Source organism: Haliotis rufescens, unplaced genomic scaffold, assembly GCF_023055435.1.
Source record: "Haliotis rufescens isolate VD_foot unplaced genomic scaffold, xgHalRufe1.0.p SCAF_9, whole genome shotgun sequence".
NCBI lineage: Eukaryota > Metazoa > Mollusca > Gastropoda > Lepetellida > Haliotidae > Haliotis > Haliotis rufescens.
In genome coordinates, this window is record NW_025964383.1 from 30,810,382 (window position 1) to 30,830,364 (window position 19,983).

General features: G+C 38.9%; 2 long non-coding RNA genes across 2 annotated transcripts; both read left to right on the plus strand.

Annotated features, from left to right (window-relative positions):
* The first annotated feature begins 6,728 nt into the window (after window positions 1-6,728).
* On the plus strand, window positions 6,729-9,327 carry LOC125377398. Its single transcript, XR_007219550.1, has 3 exons — window positions 6,729-6,965; window positions 8,754-8,855; window positions 9,161-9,327. It is a non-coding gene; the product is annotated as an uncharacterized LOC125377398 (long non-coding RNA).
* Window positions 9,328-9,941: 614 nt separating this feature from the next.
* On the plus strand, window positions 9,942-14,639 carry LOC125377399. Its single transcript, XR_007219551.1, has 4 exons — window positions 9,942-10,600; window positions 11,970-12,028; window positions 13,141-13,212; window positions 13,978-14,639. It is a non-coding gene; the product is annotated as an uncharacterized LOC125377399 (long non-coding RNA).
* The last annotated feature ends 5,344 nt before the right edge of the window (window positions 14,640-19,983 follow it).

Genomic DNA, 19,983 nt, shown 5'->3' on the forward strand with positions numbered 1-19,983 from the left:
ATTGCTCATCTCAAAAATAGAACTTGATCAGAAACTCTACCAACAACCTTAATGGCACTTTTTGCGGTTATTGTTGCTTATTCCAAGCAAAAAGCTGTAAGGAAACGAGAATAGTCAACTTTCAAAACTTCAACAGTAACAGCACAGACAAAGCTGATAACATATTTGCACTTTTACCAAATGATAGCATTATATGATAACATTCAGTAAATCATTCTTGACCTCATTCATGTGCACATATAAACACAGGTTATTGTTTGCCATGAATTGTTTCCAACATATCTTCCCACAAAGAAGACTCAACACAATAGTCACAGGACAGTGATATTTTGTAAGCCTCTGGTACAAAGCTAACTATGTCCTCAAATTGGTACCAACATTTGTCTTTAAGTTTGCATGGCCAGAAGAAACAATTTGCATTCCCGTGCTTTCCCACTTTATGCATACATTCCACAAAAACTTCACCTAGCTCTATATGTTCAACATAACCAGGATATGATATGTTATACATAACGACAACGAATTTCCCGGGGCATTCATTTGTATCAACTGGCTGGTGTAATTCCTTTTGTCTTTCATCTTATCATCACCTGAACTTTGTACCATTTCCTTACTTGTCTTTGGGTGAATTTCATCATCATTCAGACTCTCCATTCTGTCAGCCAACACCTCCACTTCTCTCATTCCCCCACTCAGACACTCCATTCTGTCGGCACACACCTCCGCTTCTCTCTTTCCCCCACTCAGACACTCCATTCTGTCGGCACACACCTCCACTTCTCTCATTCCCCCACTCATACACTCCATTCTGTCGGCACATACCTCCACTTCTCTCTTTCCCCCACTCATACACTCCATTCTGTCAGCAAACACCTCCACTTCTCTCTTCCCCCACTCCATTCTGTCAGCACACACCTCCACTTCTCTCTTTCCCCCACTCAGACACTCCATTCTGTCAGCACACACCTCCACTTCTCTCTTTCCCCCACTCAGACACTCCATTCTGTCAGCACACACCTCCACTTCTCTCTTTCCAACACTCATACACTCCATTCTGTCGGCACACACCTCCACTTCTCTCATTCCCCCACTCATACACTCCATTCTGTCAGCACACACCTCAACTTCTCTCTTTCCCCCACTCATACACTCCATTCTGTCAGCAAACACCTCCACTTCTCTCATTCCCCCACTCATACACTCCATTCTGTCAGCACACACCTCCACTTCTCTCTTTCCCCCACTCCATTCTGTCGGCACACACCCCCACTTCTCTCTTTCCCCCGCTCCGACTCTCCATACGGTCAGCACACACCTCCACTTCTCTCTTTCCCCCACTCATACACTCCATTCTGTCAGCACACACCTCCACTTCTCTCTTTCCCCCACTCCATACTGTCGGCACACACCTCCACTTCTCTCTTTCCCCCACTCGGACTCCCCATTCTGTCAGCAAAAACCTCCACTTCTCTCTTTCCCCCACTCCATTCTGTTAGCACACACCTCCACTTCTCTCTTTCCCCCACTCCGACTCTCCATACTGTCAGCAAACACCTCCACTTCTCCCCACTCATACACTCCATACTGTCAGCACACACCTCCACTTCTCTCTTTCCCCCGCTCCGACTCTCCATACTGTCAGCACACACCTCCACTTCTCTCTTTCCCCCGCTCCGACTCTCCATACTGTCAGCAAACACCTCCACTTCTCCCCACTCATACACTCCATACTGTCAGCACACACCTCCACTTCTCTCTTTCCCCCGCTCCATACTGTCGGCACACACCTCCACTTCTCTCTTTCCCCCACTCGGACTCCCCATTCTGTCAGCAAAAACCTCCACTTCTCTCTTTCCCCCACTCCATTCTGTTAGCACACACCTCCACTTCTCTCTTTCCCCCACTCCGACTCTCCATACTGTCAGCAAACACCTCCACTTCTCCCCACTCATACACTCCATACTGTCAGCACACACCTCCACTTCTCTCTTTCCCCCGCTCCGACTCTCCATACGGTCAGCACACACCTCCATTTCTCTCTTTCCCCCACTCCGACTCTCCATACTGTCAGCAAACACCTCCACTTCTCCCCACTCATACACTCCATACTGTCAGCACACACCTCCACTTCTCTCTTTCCCCCACTCCGACTCTCCATACTGTCAGCAAACACCTCCACTTCTCCCCACTCATACACTCCATTCTGTCAGCACACACCCCCACTTCTCTCTTTCCCCCGCTCCGACTCTCCATACGGTCAGCACACACCTCCACTTCTCTCTTTCCCCCACTCATACACTCCATTCTGTCAGCACACACCTCAACTTCTCTCTTTCCCCCACTCATAGTCATACACTCCATTCTGTCAGCACACACCTCCACTTCTCTCTTTCCCCCACTCAGACACTCCATTCTGTCAGCACACACCTCAACTTCTCTCTGTCCCCCACTCATACACTCCATTCTGTCAGCACACACCTCCACTTCTCTCTTTCCCTCATGCATAGAAACAGTGTTTGAAGTGATTATGTAAAATTACTTTCATTTAAAGTTGCTAAGTATGTTACATTTCTTAATTATGTACCACGGTAGGCCGAGAAAAATGAATAATTGTTCATTATTTGTGTCAACTTGATAAAAAAATCCTAAAATGTCTTTGCTGACACTGAAAAGTCTGTGCTGTTACTATTAAAAGTCTGTGTTTATTGACCCAAATGTTAATGGAAATTCAAATTTACCTGTAACTAACAAAAGTCTAAGAGATAGAGTTTTAAAGACACTGAATCATTGAACAAAACTTTCTCAAAATCTCTATTAAACACTAAATGTCTGTGCTGTTACAGTTAAGTGTCTGTGCTGTCACAGTCACTCATAGACACAGTGTTTGAAGTGATCATGTAACATAACTTTCATTTAAATTTGCTAAATATGTTACATTTCTTAATCATGTACAACAGTAGGGCGAGTAAATGAATAATTGTTCATTATTTTTGTCAACATGAAAAAAAAATCCTAAAATGTCTTTGCTGTCACTGAAATGTGTCTGTGCTGTCACTATTAAAAGTCTGTGCTGTTACCAAAGATCTACTGTGCAGTGTAATCAATGTTTATTGACCCAAATGTTAATAATATTCAGATTTTCATGCAACAAGCAAACATACAAAATACATTACCATTCATGTTTTCTTTGTCTTTTAATATATATATATGTTGAAACATTTATTGAACACTATATGTCTGTGCTGTCGCCTAAATATGTCTGTCCTTTCACTTTTTTTAAGGTGACAGCAGAGACGGTGACAGCAGAGACAGTGACAGGAGAGACAAACTATGACATAATGCCAGCTTAGGGCAATGACTTCTCTCTTGCACTAAAACAAGCACACTGGTTGAGTTCCATTCTGACAGTCAAATATACTCATATTTGATTTTTTTAATAACAATTTCGGAATCCAAAATGCATGGTGACAGCACAGACACCTACAAAAAGTACACATCAAAAGACAACATTTACCAGTTATTTTGAAGACACTGCACCAGTATAAATTGCTTGAGCATATGGTGCCATGATAGTACTGGAAAGTAAGGGACCTGCAAAGACCTTAGCCTTCTGGCTTACCAAAGGAGCAATTATTATTTGTATTTGTACTATCTGGTGACAGGACAGACACTATTACTCTGGACAAGATTACTGTTGCCAAAAATAATGAATCCAAGTGGAAAACCAACAGCTTTTCTGCTGTTATCAGTCTTCCATGATGTCATGCTACATAAATCACCAGTGCTTTGGGAAGTATTTGTTCCCAGAGACTTAAGATAATTTGAGAAAGTTTGATTTTTTATTTATGGACAACAAATTTCTGCACCTTTCTGCACATTTAAGGTATTTTACTGGCTAACATAAGGTTATATCAGTAATTTGATCAGAATATTGCATACATCTGATAAATATCTTCATTGTCAAGTAATCTGAAAACAGAATTATGAGTCGTTTTCAAGAAAATTCATTTGGACAGGAAATGTTACTTTTTTAGAGAATGACCCATTATATAGGCACGCCCAATGACCCCTGACATCACAAGACATTGTTTTGCCAGTGTGTCAGGCAACAAAATACTACGAATTACATCACAGGGTATTGTGACCTTTTGAAAGGTTTGTGGTACTGTATTCTAAAGGTAGGCCCAAGATTCTAGACAATCCAGTGATTGATATTGTGAACAACAATCCACACTGTTAGATGGTCACTGTCAGATGCCATGAACCAGGTCACCGAGCCTGATCACCCGATCTATTAAGTTATCTCTTATGGGTGAGGCTAAAACAGCACCTTAGCAAAATGTCACTGATTTCTCGGGCGAAAACAGCACCTTGTTTTGGCAAAAAGGGCTACTAATTGTCGTTGTCTGTTATCTGGAGAGACATTCTTGTGATGTTGGTTCCTGGCAGAAAGGGGAGATGTATATGAAATTTTTATAAAATTACTATTTATTTCCTACTTTCTAAAATAAATATGAAATATATAGTGTACCTGTAGTCCAATTTCTTGACATTTTCGCCAGACCCAGTTTTAGCTGGACATTGAGCTAATCTGAGTAAAGCTACTTAAAACTTCAAAGCATGTGATCTTTCAATGATAAGTTTAGTTGCACCTCCCAATCAGAATCATGAGTAAATTTGAGTAGAGGCTAATTTCTAATGTAAACTGTTTAGGTGATTAACATTTCACAATTATTTGTGTTTGCATGTTTAATTTCATTTATTTTACTTCAAAGAAATCAAAGCATGTTATATTTTCACAATAAGTTTAGTTGCATCTCCAAATCAGAGTCAGCGAGTAGATGCTAGTTTCTAATGTAAACCTTTGTGAACATTTCTCAATTATTTGTGTTTACAAGTGACCATGCAAGTTTAATTTCATGTATTCGGGCATGTTCAGACCAAGGTAAAATAAATAACAAGGTGCTGTTTTCACCAGGCAATAGTAGGCGAGGTGCTGTTTTCACTTTATAGTATAACCCTCTCTTACAACTAGCATAGGTTGATGGGGACCAATTCCAACCCTGAATCCCCACATGAGTGGGTATGGTTTTACGCTGTTTTTAGCAATACCACAGCAAGGGACACCTGACATGGACTTCACACATTGTACCCATGACAAGAATCGAACCGTGGTCTTCAGCACTTCAACCACTAGGCTACCCCACCGCCAAAATTCCCAACATGATAAAGTTGTATTCATGGTATTCTTCAAAAATTTCAAGTGAAAATATCCATACCTTTCAAATGTCTTATCTTCCACTTCACTATGTTCACTGTTGCGAAACTTCTGTCATTTAATGTGTTCTTGATTCTTCACACCTGCAAAAGTAAGTTTAAAGTTTAGTCTATTAACCATTCTCACACATTGGTACCACAGATTGATTTGTTCGTACGGTATGAACTAAGAAAATGAGTCACATTAGAGTATCTAGTAAAGGAATATAGGTAAGCAAACATATTTCTACATCTTATACATTAGCAAGGATTAACATAAGTTAGGTAGATTGCTTATCCTACAAAAATAAAATCACACATTTACTAATATATATTAAACTGAATAAGTGGCTTACAGAAGATAAATAACTTTAATACGTGATCAATATTATTCACATATTCCTTACCTGAATCAGAGACCATGTAACAGTCTATATGTAATATGGTCTCTGTCTGAATATGTCACGTCTTCAGCTCCCTGCATGACATCAGCTGCAATCGCCGATTTTGACGAGGTTGTGAAACATTCCTGCTGTAGGAATATTACGTCCGCTGGGATTTCCCTTGTCACACTGTCTTATCTAGGCATGGTAGGCAAACGCATATTCCATACACCACATAGATATACTTCCTAATACACACTGTCGAAATCCCCGCGGCTCCCAATATGGCCTGTATGAACTACAATCGGCCAACCTCGTCTCTTTCCGTAACTGCTGCAGAAATGACGCTCGTCATTCGTGACCAACTCGTGTTATTCCGGGACAGGCAAGTCTACCCATAATTCCCTGTATTGCCGAGGGCGCCATTTTGGAACACAAATGTAAACAAACACTCAAACCTCGTGTAATCGATGTACACCGTGATGCTTGATTGCGATATGCTTACCCAGCTAACACACGACGTTGTCACAACGTTGTGGAAAGGTTGTGGATTGGTAACGTCGTGAAATAACGTTGTCACAACGTTATTATGACGTCAACGTGCAACGTTATTTCACAACGTTATAACAACGTTGCACATTCACGTTGTGAAAACGTTGTGCATCGGACATCGCACAACGTTTTGTAACAACGTTTCTGAAACGTCGGTGAAACGTTATAAAGTTTGCTTCTTGATAGTCATAAAGGAATAGAACTGCTTTATCAAAATCAACATGAATTTGTCAGAATACCAAGGCAGTAATGCATTACCTTTCTGTATATTCGGCATTTGAATTTTCATCTCTTAATACTAAAATTTCCAGAACGTAATTGCGTATCTCTATTACAACGTTAGTATTACGTTACATTGTAACGTTATTCCACAACGTAACAACAACGTTGCAAATTAACGTTGTGATAACGTTATGCTTTGGACATTACAACACTTTTTGTAAATGATGTTTAGGAAACCACTTGTAGATCTACCATCTCGTAGTTTTATTTTTTTTAAACATATATATCTATGAACGAAGTTATCTGTCTACTAAATGTTGTCTTAAGCAAAATTACAGTTAAAAACACATTGGCGCGCATTTTTTGCGGCGTGAGAGCGACTGCTGAAAAGTTTAGCCTGTTGCCTCGTGAAGTGACGTCAAAATGACGTCACATTGTCGCGGAAGATTTGTTGTCACCAGCCATCTTAGTTCAAACTCACTCTGGATATATTACAACCAAGTGATTGTGCAGCAACGGGAACTGGACAGATGATCTGTGAATTCGGATAAGGTAAGTTATTTTTCAAAAGCAGTCTCCGCTTGTTGATATGTTTCTGTACATGCAGATAGTCAAATGATTTAAATGTATCGTATTATTCAGAAGTGGCGGGGTTTAGAATGCAGTTTGCCGGTCACTTTCACTGAGCTGAGCGTCAGTGTTGATAGTAATATTTGATACACAGAACGTGATGTATATAGAGGTGAAGGAAGCCCATGACGTTTTACCATATTATTATTTTATGGATACCAAGGGTAATTACCGAGGGCAAGCAGTAGGTATATGTTTGACCAGAATTCAGTCTGGCGGCGTTTGGTGGTCGTCATATTATGTTCGGGTTTCGATCGTAAGCGTATGTCTGTAGGCCTAAATAGGCCTAACGTATGCATCGCCTACTGACCACTGACAGTTATCGCCATTTCTTCCGTGTTATTTCTGAAATCTGAAAGTTTACATGTACTAATAATCTGAAACAATGTGGCTCATTCAGGCCATGGGAAAGGTTGAGTAGATTTCTCTTATACAGCGAAGAGAGGGAATCAAAACAATGGAAGTATTTTCAGATCGACTCTCTGTAGGCTGCTAGTTATAGCCCTAGTCTAAAGGGCTCAATGATGTTATGAAAAATTGTATTTTCGGGAAGAGACAGAAACATACTTGTTGTTCCCGAAAAGGCCCAATCAGCACTGACTGAAGTAGCCTAAATGTCGATCATCTGGTTGTTGGTGCTGTCTATAAATTTTATTTGAGCAAGGCGCTTATCATGTGTATTTTTAATATTTCAAAAAACAAAGAATCAATTCATCATTTTTCGATAACTAGATCTATGTCCGACTCCCTTCTAATGAAAACGAGCAAAAGTAAAACGAGTCTCGTCGCGCGCTATAACGGGGTGTTTGCGGTATTGTTCTCGCTGGTGATGATAAGCTAGTCGATAATCAAAAGTTAAATACCACCAAACATTGTCAGTGATTTGGTCATCGTTTGTTGATTATTAAGGTGAGATAAGTGTAGATCTAGTCAGTGTGCACCAATGAAAAATACAATGGAATTGATAGCAACCATATTCGTTCGGTTTTCGATCTCCGTATGTTGCCCGGTAGGCTACCATACTACAGAATGATATTTAACGATATTGAACTGTATTATGTTAATAAACGTAGTAAGTATATGATACTTGGTTCTCTGAAACGTTTTATCGCCGCGAATAGCTGCAAAATTGCTGATGCGGCGTTAAGCAATATTCACTCACTCACTCTGAAACGTTTTGGCAATGAGAGAGAATAAAATGGTGACCGAAAACTGAACGAGTAAGTTCCAGTGCTAGCTACGAAATCGTACTGTAGCTAGATCTATATAAACAGCGCTGCGATGAAGATGTGAGTCGTAATTAGCTACAATGCCTGTCAAATATATCTGTTCCCGTTTGGATTCCGGTTTAGAAAAGGTCCCCAACAAACCATGTTTGTTCTAACATGATTGTGTGTCACTGTACTCTGACAGAGGTTGTGAGACGTGGCTCACTATAACAATCACTGGTTTGTCAGACCGGTGTATATGTAAAACCAAATTACATTAGGTGTTTTTTTTTATGATGGTACTCATAATTTTGTTACTTATATCTGTAGCCTGAGTTTATTTCCGATCGGACCTTATACATGAAGACTTTAGATTTACAGTTTTCCTAAATTTTAGGCAATTATACAATGTATGTTATCTTTTTGTTTAGACTACAGATCTAAATGTATGCTTATTGAATATAGTTTTAGTTTTGACTTTTTAAATATGTTTTCGTTGCAGCAAGGGGGAAAATGTTACACGACCATTCCAGGAGATAGAATCAAGAATGTTGAATCATTGAGGAACACACCAAATAAACCCTGGGCTGTGAATTATGTTAACGTAAGTACAATTGTTTACAGTTACATTCCGTTGTCTATATCCATGTTAATTGGTGTTGTTTTTTTAGCTTGAAATGAATGCTAAGAATGTAGATCTATTTATATAAATCTATGCTCGTACCACGTTTTGTATTCAACCTGATTCTTGATGTCTCTGAATGAATGTTAAAATTTGTTTCCATCAGTCACTTGAATTATACATTATTGTTTGAATATTGATAAAACCTTATCTCCAAATGAATGTTTCTCGTCATATGAAATCTTTCATATACCTGCCCGAGATTTATTAAGCTGTTTGTATTTCAGGGAAGTGGAAGTGAACACAAAAGAAAGAAGATTCTGGCATTCAATAATTTCGAAAAGTGTATAAATTTTCTATAATCTAAAAATAATAAAATGTCAACGCAAATGTGTCTTGGAGTTCTTTGTTGAATGGTGACTTCGCATGACTGAAAGTTGAAGTATACTATATGGACTTGATTAAAGACCGACCATTTAATATTCAAGGAGGTGGGGACTTGGATTTTTTCTATGGAGATTACATATGTTTTCAGTCACAGCTACAAAAGCAGATATATGATTTTCTTTAACTCTATGAGCCTGAAGATGAGCACCTTGTATCTAGTTCTATGTCATTTTTTTGTGGCAGGCATTTTTTTCACCAGTCTGAATCGTAATTATTTTTGTCAAGAATTTTCGGTGACAGTATATTTTTTCGATAATATTCCAGGACCCGACCCTCCCCAGAAAATATCACATGGTCAACCCCTTACAATGTCTGCCATTCTTTTTTTTGTTTCTTTCAGTACAAGCCTAAAGGGTAACGGTGTCTGACTTTGTTATAGTCAAATCATGTATCTAGGTAACAGCTCAGGGGTGTTTTTACATTTTGAACATTGTTAGCAAAACACGATCTAACTCACTGTTAACCGGGCTATTCGACGCCCTGGTTTTAAAATATTGGTAAAAGGTATCTCGAATCATACACATTCACGTGACTAAAGCATATTCTAAAACATTTTTGGGGTTGTTTTTACAACATTTTAGTGTGGATAGTCACAACCGTATTTCATCCTTGTAACACAAAGTTATTTCACGTCGTGACAACGTCCGTGGTAGTACACGGAATAACGTTGTAGGGACGCATTATTATAACATTGCCACAACGTAAATTACAACATAACCACAACGTCAAATACAACGTTCCCTCAACGTAAAAATACAACGTTCCCACAACGTAAAATACAACGTCATCACAACGTTGTGACGACGTGAATATGACGTAACACAACGTTATGCCATGACGTTGTGACAACATAAATGGGAGTCCACAGAATAACGTTATATGGACGTAACATCCGCAACGTTACCAGAACGTAAACACAACGTTATCACAACGTTCCCACAACGTAAAATAAACGTCATCACAACGTTGTGACGACGTGAATATGACGTAACACAACGTTATGCCATGACGTTGTGACAACATAAATGGGAGTCCACAGAATAACGTTATATGGACGTAACATCCACAACGTTGCCACAACGTAAACACAACGTTGTCACGACGTTGTCACAACGTGAAATTCTTAGCTGGGTACCTGGTGTATCGATACATTGTTCTCAATCACCTCTAACACGGAAATCCCGGTCGAAATCCATCTGAGCCATCCACAACGAGGACGTCAAGTACTTCGAAAACTCGATTGACAGCCGAAGGAAGGAAGAGCACCTTGCGGATGCTAGGTACGTAACGGGTGCAGGCTAAAATGGCACCTCAGCAAAACGTCACCGATTTCTCTGGCGAAAACGGCACCGCATTTGGCGAAAACGGCTACTATGTGTCGGGCGAAAACGGAACCTCTATGTTTAATAACGATAACAACGATTTTTGTAGCAATATATAGGGTTTATTTACATGGTATTTGATGTATTGAGTACATCTGAAGCCGTATGTGAATTTCCGATAGGTTTGGTACTCTCATTTCTTCAGCATCTTCTGACTGGAAACTGACATGAAAGTTACCGATCACCTCTTCAATGACGGGAGCTACGAATTTCACACAGCGGAAAGGGAAGTCAGTACGGCAAATTTCTCTATAACGGGCCATAGAAAGTCCAGTTCCACTGGTCACAGTTATCACATGATACAGCATGTTGATTTTTTTTCTGTCATTCTTCTCGCATGCAACACATCGAAAGGCCATTGTGAATAATTGTGATCTTACAGCACCATGTTAGGCCTCTTAAATACAGTTTCAGTTTAAATTGAGTAAAGGTACTTAAAACTTCAAAGCGTATAGTGAATAAAAGTCGGTGAGTAAATTGGAGTAAGGGGCTAATTTCTTATTTGTTTTATTTCACAATTATTTGTGTTTGTAAGAGACGATGTGAGTTTAATTTCTATTATCTTTCGTCAAAGCATGTTATGTTTTCACCATAAGTTGAGTTGCGTATAAGCTAAGTTGGATTATAGTTGGAGCAGAGGCTAATTTCTAATGTAAACTTGTTTTAACATCTCACAATTATTGGCCTTTGCAAGTTACAATGTAAGTTTAATATCATTCATTTGACCAAGGTAAAAAAAAAATAAGGTGCCGTTTTCGCTCGAGTCGAGGTTTTTCTGAGGTGCCGTTTTCGCTATAACCCTACGTAACAGGGCTTCGAGACATAATGTTCCATGATTTCTATACAGAGATCCTATGGAATGGATTGATTTAGATATTTTCCTGATCTCCATGTTACTACTGTAAACGTCAAGGGCCTTTTAGTTTTGTTGTTTTCGGAAACCTTTTGTTATTATTATGATCAAGTGTTTGTTGTGACATGGGATTTGGGTTTGCATAAGAGCTACAGGTGTAGGACTTTTAAGGGTCGTGTCCTTATTCTCAACATAACGCTTGGATTTGATGACAAGGGTTAGTTACCAAGGGTATAAATCTGTCAAAGTGCATGTCATACAAAACGTGGCATTCAATTCCAATCATGTGTTGCCACCTGAACCACCTGAAAGTGAGATATGGATTACAATGAATAATGACAGCTTATTAATCTTTCACAAATTCACACTGAAACTTTGAAAGGATTAAGACAAGTTAGTTGTTTTCTGTTTCAGCATGTTCAGGGTTTGTGGGGAGGTTCACAGACATCTTCAGGGAGGATACGAAGTGTTGAGTGAGTATTTTTGTGTGTGATAATTACAAACTACATGTATTCATCATGGTATATTTCAATGCAATGTGAAACATCACACTCATAATAGTCCGGCTCTGTGATGGCGGCCTGTAAATAATTGAACATGGACCAGGCAATCTAGTGATAGTTATTATCAGCAAAGATCCATGCCCCCAGAGTATGATGATAACCTAGTCTGACCACCCAATTCATAAGTTGATTAGTGTTTGCAGCGGTAGAAACTAACAGTTTCAGTCCACTAGTCCTTTTAATGATAGCATATAGCAAAACCTTTAAAAATGTCAATATTCTACTTGTCCTTAGGATATTTACTATTGGGCAGTTTGGCAAGGACTATATGACTGGTGCCAATTTCTAACCCTGGTGTTTGGATGTTGTGTTTGTGTGTGTATGTATGAGTGTATTTAACTTAAATCATGAATCTTATACTTGTTTCTCAGTGCTTTTACAATGTAACCCAAATTTCCTTGGGAATAATAAAATATTATCTTATTCATATCATTTCTGAACAAAGTGTCATATCAAGGTTAGATCTCTGTCAAAACAGTGTCATGGAAAAGCCAAACAAATAGCCTAGAAATAAAAGTAAATACTGCATTGCATTAATCTGCATTTCAAGAGTGAGTGAGAGTGGTATTACGCCGCTTTAGCAATATTCAAGCAATATCACGGCGGGGGACACCAGAAATGGGCTTCACACATTGTACCCATCTTGGGAATCGAACCCGGGTCTTCGGCATGATGGTCGAACACTTTAACCACTAGGCTACCCGACCGCTCCTGCATTTTCAAGAAAATTTAGCAACAATTCATGGAATGACGTTGACCTCGATGAGGATCTTTCTGCATTGTCGAACAAGTTATTCCCCATGTAATGTATGCGTTGAATGACCCTGACTTTGTTGTCAAAATATTGTTTTTACATTAGTTAAATATAGGGATAAATGTCATCTCTGAATGTTTGACATGAATTATTATAATTAGGGCAGTTCTAAGTCGGAATCACAACTGGGGTCTTTTCATTTGAATCAAATGTACAACTGTGTACAGTTTGGACATTTCTGTGATGTGAATGCTACTTATGTTTGTAGAATGTCCGGATGAATAAAAGAGACAGTCATCTGTGCAGCATCAATGCAAGGAAAGACCATAGAAGAGCAACAGTGAGTGATACATATTTTGAAATTATTTTGTTTGGTTCATATGGTTATTTTGCAAATATTTCTTCAGTTTGTTCCTTATCGCTGTGGGCACGGATGTCCTATTATCTAAGGCACTACAATTTGCTGTGCAGAGTTGCATCTCTTGGGCTTAGCAGAAACCTATAGTCATAGTTCAAATCCTAGTTCTCCCCGATTATGTTGCTAGGTTTGTCAGCGTTATACACTTGCTCGTGGGATTCATCAAAGACCTGGATCACTTAGGGCTTTCTTCCCACATCGAGCTAACAGGCGGTGATATATCTGGAATACTGTTCAAAGCAGTGTTAAACACAACATATTTATTGATACAGCATCCAGCAATAGTTGGCTATATGACAAGGATTGTAAAAATATATTTTTCCATGTTGATGAGTTGAAGCAATCACTAAATGACATCTCTTAAAAAGATTCCCAGCAGTCTATGCTTGCCATACAAGCCTAATTAATAGATCAGGTAGTGATCGAGTAGGCTCATTGATAGCGTGTAGTCATACCACAATGACGTGGGATATTGTCCATAACAGTTATCATCGGTTTGTCTGGACCGAGTTCATAACATTAATCACTGGTTTGTCTGGTTGAGATTTGAGATGTGATTATCTTAAATGTTTGGCATATAACAAGACTCACATATGATAATGTTAGTGATTTTGCTGCCTTCTATCTGTAAGTACATGTGGCAACCATTCTTTTTGATTGCTAAAATCTTTGTACATAATGCTGCAGAAACTGAAGTCCTGCTTGAGATCCCTGGATGAGTACTCCAGGTTGACAGCCTGGAAGGACCAGACAAGGGAGTCCTTAACAGGGCGTGCACCCCTTCAGATATCAGAGGTGATTTGCAGACAGCGATGATGAGGGTCCTGTTATTTCAATGGAGGCTGACCGAGAAGTTATATGCCAAATGGTACTGGGACACACAAGACTGGTCTGGCTAATGTGAGAAGACCAACCAATGCCAAGCTGGAGTGGAATCCTTCCAGGACATTCAAGAAATTCTTGTCCTGAGCCATGTGGTAAACACTTGAACGGAATGATAAATGGGACTTATTGTCTTTCAATGTGGACCCAAACACCAAATGGAAAGTTCACAATTCTACTAGCGCAATGCAGCAGGGATTGAGTCCAACTGGTATCCCCTCATCCTGGTTCCTGTTCATCCATGGCAATATAGAAAGAAAAGTAGGATTGAGGGAAAGTAAGTTCTCTGAACTGGTGAACATAATCCGTAGGTACTGTCAAGCGAACAGTTATCACACTCTGTTATGAGTATTGAAGAATAGGATGAAATTGCATACTGCATCAGGAACAATCGTGTGAACACTGTTCAGTGTGCGATATACTATAGGCATGATAGGCATATGAATAAAAAAAATATGATAATTTGATTGTTGCTTATGTTTCATTTGCCAGCTGTGTAAATGGGGATGTTTCATGATTTTGCCTCAGTTTAATAGCTACACTTATCTTATGAAACCATGCATTGCTTTGGCATCTGATGACACATTGATCTGTTATGTCAAAGGTCAAAGTCACAACCAGACAAAAAGTTTGTTTGTGGTCTAAATCTTCCTTTGGGCAGGGGTCGAAGTTGGAAAAAGGTCGTGCGTGACCTATGTATACTACATTTTCTCCTAAATTGCCTTTTCTGCAGAAGTCTTAGTAACTCTCATACATATACTGGTTATATTATTTTCATATTTTTGTCAATGATATGTTGAATTCTACCAAAGGACTGCATATTTGGTTTATGTGCTGGATAGCTCTTTGAAATGTTTTTGAAATATTTATCACTGATATTGAAGGTCAACTTCACACTCAAAAGTGATAACTCATGAAGGGTTGAAGTGTAAGATCAAGGCAATAGTGAAGGGGTCATTCATAAAGTATTTCTGCAATTATGACTAAAATGCCTATTTCAGAAGATATTTGTGAAGTATTAAGCACATAGTTGTTATATTATTTGAATACACATATATGAGCAGTGGTTACAATTTGTGATTTGGTGTGGTGTGGTGTCAAATTAACTCTCAATCTCTTTTAATAAAAGAATTCACAGTAACTGAGGAAGAGCTCACTGTAGTACCATAAAACTAGGGTGAGGCAAATTTCAATGAAGTTAGCATTTTGGATATAACAAGTACATGTACCGTTACAAATAGTCTTATTATCATCTTACTAGGACCAAAGGCCCAAGTGAGCACATTTTCAATAACTTTTTCTTTTTCTCTGTACAAACTAGAAGTCTGGACATGAAATTTTAGGATATCATTATACGAGAACTGATGTTTGTTCATTAAATACCATTAACATCTGAAAAGAACAATATATGAAATTGAACAACTGTCTTCTCCAAAAATGTTTTAGGAGGATATTTACCATTTAGGTAACACAGAACATTACAACAGCTATCTGTTATGCACAGGCTAACATTATTTACCAGAAACAAGACATGAAGAAAATTTGCATCTGGATACCTTCCGGAAACCTTCCAGATGCCTTCAGCAACCTTCAAATTTCTTGGTATTTTCAAGATAGTTTTTTTTATGTGTTTCACACTTAAGTGAACATAATGCACCCCCCAAATTTTGAATTTCTTTTTGAAGGTTTCCGAAAGGTATCCGGGCCGGATCCAAAATGGGAAGGTTTCCGGAAGACGGAAACCAACAATTTCTTTGCTGTGGAAGTGGTGTGTTGGACTAAGGAACAATATTGCCAGGTGCGGGTCTGGCGCCCTCAACCACCACGCTCCCTTCCTCTGCCGACATAGCCTCTTACGACCAGCAATGGGATGCTGGGGGGCACATTCTACCCCGGGTCCCCACGGGGGTTTTAGATGTAAATGTATTCTCTGCAGGAGATATGATATCAACGCATTGGCGAAAACATTAAAGGATCTACTTTTTGATAAAATATACAGAGTCAGTAAGTGGGCCTTCTTGAGATAAGGCATGTATCAGAGATTGTTCAAACTGAAGTTTTTAGACACACACATTCCCTATATGGATACAATGTGAGAAGCCAATATGTGGTATCCCCTGCACTGGTGCCCTTGCTCACTACTGATATACTTGTGATGGGGTGATAAAAAATTATGCAATTCCCTATTTTGACTTGAACCATATATTTCCGTGTTTTTTAACTTGACTTACCCTTGCAAATGTTTGTGATGGGTGCCATGGGAGGGACAGGCTACGCTCACCTACGTGAACACCTCGTATTGTCACTATTAATGATACTCATAGTGATTCATAACCACCTGCTCACGATAAAGTCGGAATGGTAAATCAACTCTTATTTTAGCAGTGATTTCTTACGAATATTGAAAGTGTTTTATCGCTTATATTTATATTCATATGGATCTCAGATTACTAGTTCATTTTATAACATGAATTGAGGAAACACGGTTCCTTCATAGTTTGAATATATTTTATTTAACTTTACTTGAAAGGGATTGGTAAACAGGACTAACTGGCATATCTAAATACCGATCGATTACATAAATACATTTGTGAAGACATCAAGATTTTAAGGTCAAGAAACAATACAGACAATATAGAGTAAGACGACCACTCATGTCCCCAGGACTAAAGTCACAGGAATATAAGCTTTTATATTCATACTCAAGGTACAAATTTACCACTAGTTGAATTCATGGACAGACATAAGTATGTTGTGTTTGACATCTCTTGTCAAATTCCTGTTACCATACAGTCGTGTTTTTCAGACCAAAACCTTTTGCGTAGTAGTACATTGTGCTTCTAATGTCACGATAAGAAAAACAAGTGAGGAGAAAGTGAGGTGGAGAATCCATATAAATACCGCATTGTCATGCTGCAAATGTCTTTCACTTTTGTGACTATTGAGATCACTACATCCAATTCTACTTTCGTTTATGCTGTGTAAATGGATGGAATGAAACGTTAGCATACGCTTGATATTTCTAGATTCATATATGTAACAGGAAGTATGTAATTGTCTTCTTACGTAGATATTTATCATTAGTTAAATATACAAAGGTTTTTCATAGCAGGGATAAAAAAAAGAGTTCATCGAGTTCAGTTAATTTGCACCTACATGACGCGACACATGTTATTTTGTTTACCTGATTCTTGTGTTGCCAACATAACATATATTGTATTACATGTATGCATTCAGTTTCCTAACCTCAACACCTTATCTTAACACCTGTAGTTTCTTATTTTGATTGGGGAAGCTGACCGTTAGTATACTGTTTGTTTGTAGAGGCAAATAACGTAAGCATGCATCTAGATGTGACTCGCCACTGCTGACAGGAATACCTGTATACACAGACCGTCTGAAATATCATGTTATCTTTCATAGAATCGACACCTTCTCCCAAACTCAAGCGGTGCATACATAAAACAGTAAGTTATACATTACTGCTACACGGACGGTAGCTTTACACGGAGAAACAGATTGTCATTGTACAGGATCAGTAGTCCTCGCTTGTTGCAAGGGAACCGGTGTATTAAACACCATGTCAGTGTGACTTTATCTAAGGCCGGGCTACCTTAGCTCTACCCTTCCCATCAAGCTGTAAGTTATGGCATTGTGGTTATCCTACCATACATTACACATTCCTCCCCGTATAATGCTGGAGGAATTATATTGCAGTGGCTGCCTACTCGCTCAACTCACGATATTACTGTTTTCTAAAGATGCTGTTACTAGATATGTTTTTCCCTAACGTCTCTTCGCCAGTTGAAACTGGTAGGTGAGTGAGTGAGTTGGGTTTAACGCCGCTTTTAACAGTATTCCAGTTATATCGCGGCGTGTCAGCTTAATGTGGGAGGAAAGCCCCAGGTGATGCAGGTCTCGGACGTTTACTACTTCGGTGAAACCCACGAGCACAGGCATGGTGCTGGCAAACCTTGAAACATAATCGGGGCGAACCGGGATTTGAACCCACAACCATAGATTTCTGGCGTGCCCAAGGGACGCAACTCTGCACAACGAATTGCGGGGCCTTAGACGACTTGGCCACACGTGCCCCCGAAACTGGTAGGAATAAAAATAAACACAAGAGTCATCAGAAAGGTGACATATCCCCCCGGCAGCTGTCTGTAAACTAACCACTAGTAAATGTGCAATTCTGTATGTAATGAGTCAACAGTTGAATGTTCTTTTAGAAGCATACATTGTTTACCCACTAAATGGTTTTCGAATTCTGACCCGGAAACGAACCCCATCCCCAATTGAGTCTAGGTCCAACTTCTTTCTATAAAAATTGTAAAAAATAAAAATTTGTAAAAAAATAAATATCAAAAGGCATCACTTCAGTATGTGCCTGATAGCTTTGCCAAGTTTCGATCAAATACACTGAATGGTTTTCGAATTCTGCCCCGAAAACTAACCCCATCCCCTATTGAGTCTAGGTCCAACTTCTTTCCATAAAAATTGTAAAAAATAAAAATTCGTAAAAAAATATATATCAAAAGGCATCACTTCAGTATGTGCTTGATAGTTTTGCCAAGTTTCGATCAAATACACTGAATGGTTTTCGAATTCTGCCCCGGAAACGAACCCCATCCCCAACAGAGTCTATGTCCAACTTCATTCCATAAAAAAGTTGAAATATTAAAATTAGAAAAATCCCAAAATATCAAAAGGCACCACTTCAGTATGTGCCTGATAGCTTTGCAATGGTGATCGAATTCTGCTCCGGAAACGAAACCCATCCCCAATAGAGTCTAGGTCCAACTTCTTTCCATAAAAATTGTAAAAAATATATATATCAAAAGGCATCACTTCAGTATGTGCCTGATAGTTTTGCCAAGTTTCGATCAAATACACTGAATGGTTTTCGAATTCTGACCCGGAAACGAACCCCATCCCCAATTGAGTCTAGGTCCAACTTCTTTCTATAAAAATTGTAAAAAATAAAAATTTGTAAAAAAATAAATATCAAAAGGCATCACTTCAGTATGTGCCTGATAGCTTTGCCAAGTTTCGATCAAATACACTGAATGGTTTTCGAATTCTGCCCCGAAAACTAACCACATCCCCTATTGAGTCTAGGTCCAACTTCTTTCCATAAAAATTGTAAAAAATAAAAATTTGTAAAAAAATATATATCAAAAGGCATCACTACAGTATGTGCCTGATAGTTTTGCCAAGTTTCGATCAAATACACTGAATGGTTTTCGAATTCTGCCCCGGAAACGAACCCCATCCCCAACAGAGTCTATGTCCAACTTCATTCCATAAAAAAATTCAAAAATTAAAATTAGAAAAATCCCAAAATATCAAAAGGCACCACTTCAGTATGTGCCTGATAGCTTTGCCAAGTTTCGATCAAATACATTGAATGGTGTTCAAATTCTGCCCCGGAAACGAAACCCATCCCCAATAGAGTCTAGGTCCAACTTCTTTCCATAAAAATTGTAAAAAATAAAAATTCGTAAAAAATATATATATCAAAAGGCATCACTTCAGTATGTGCCTGATAGTTTTGCCAAGTTTCGATCAAATACACTGAATGGTTTTCGAATTCTGCCCCGGAAACGAACCCCATCCCCAACAGAGTCTATGTCCAACTTCATTCCATAAAAAAATTAAAAAAATAAAATTAGAAAAATCCCAAAATATCAAAAGGCAACACTTCAGTATGTGCCTGATAGCTTTGCCAAGTTTCGATCAAATACATTGAATGGTGTTCGAATTCTGCCCCGGAAACGAAACCCATCCCAAATTGAGTCTATGCCCAAC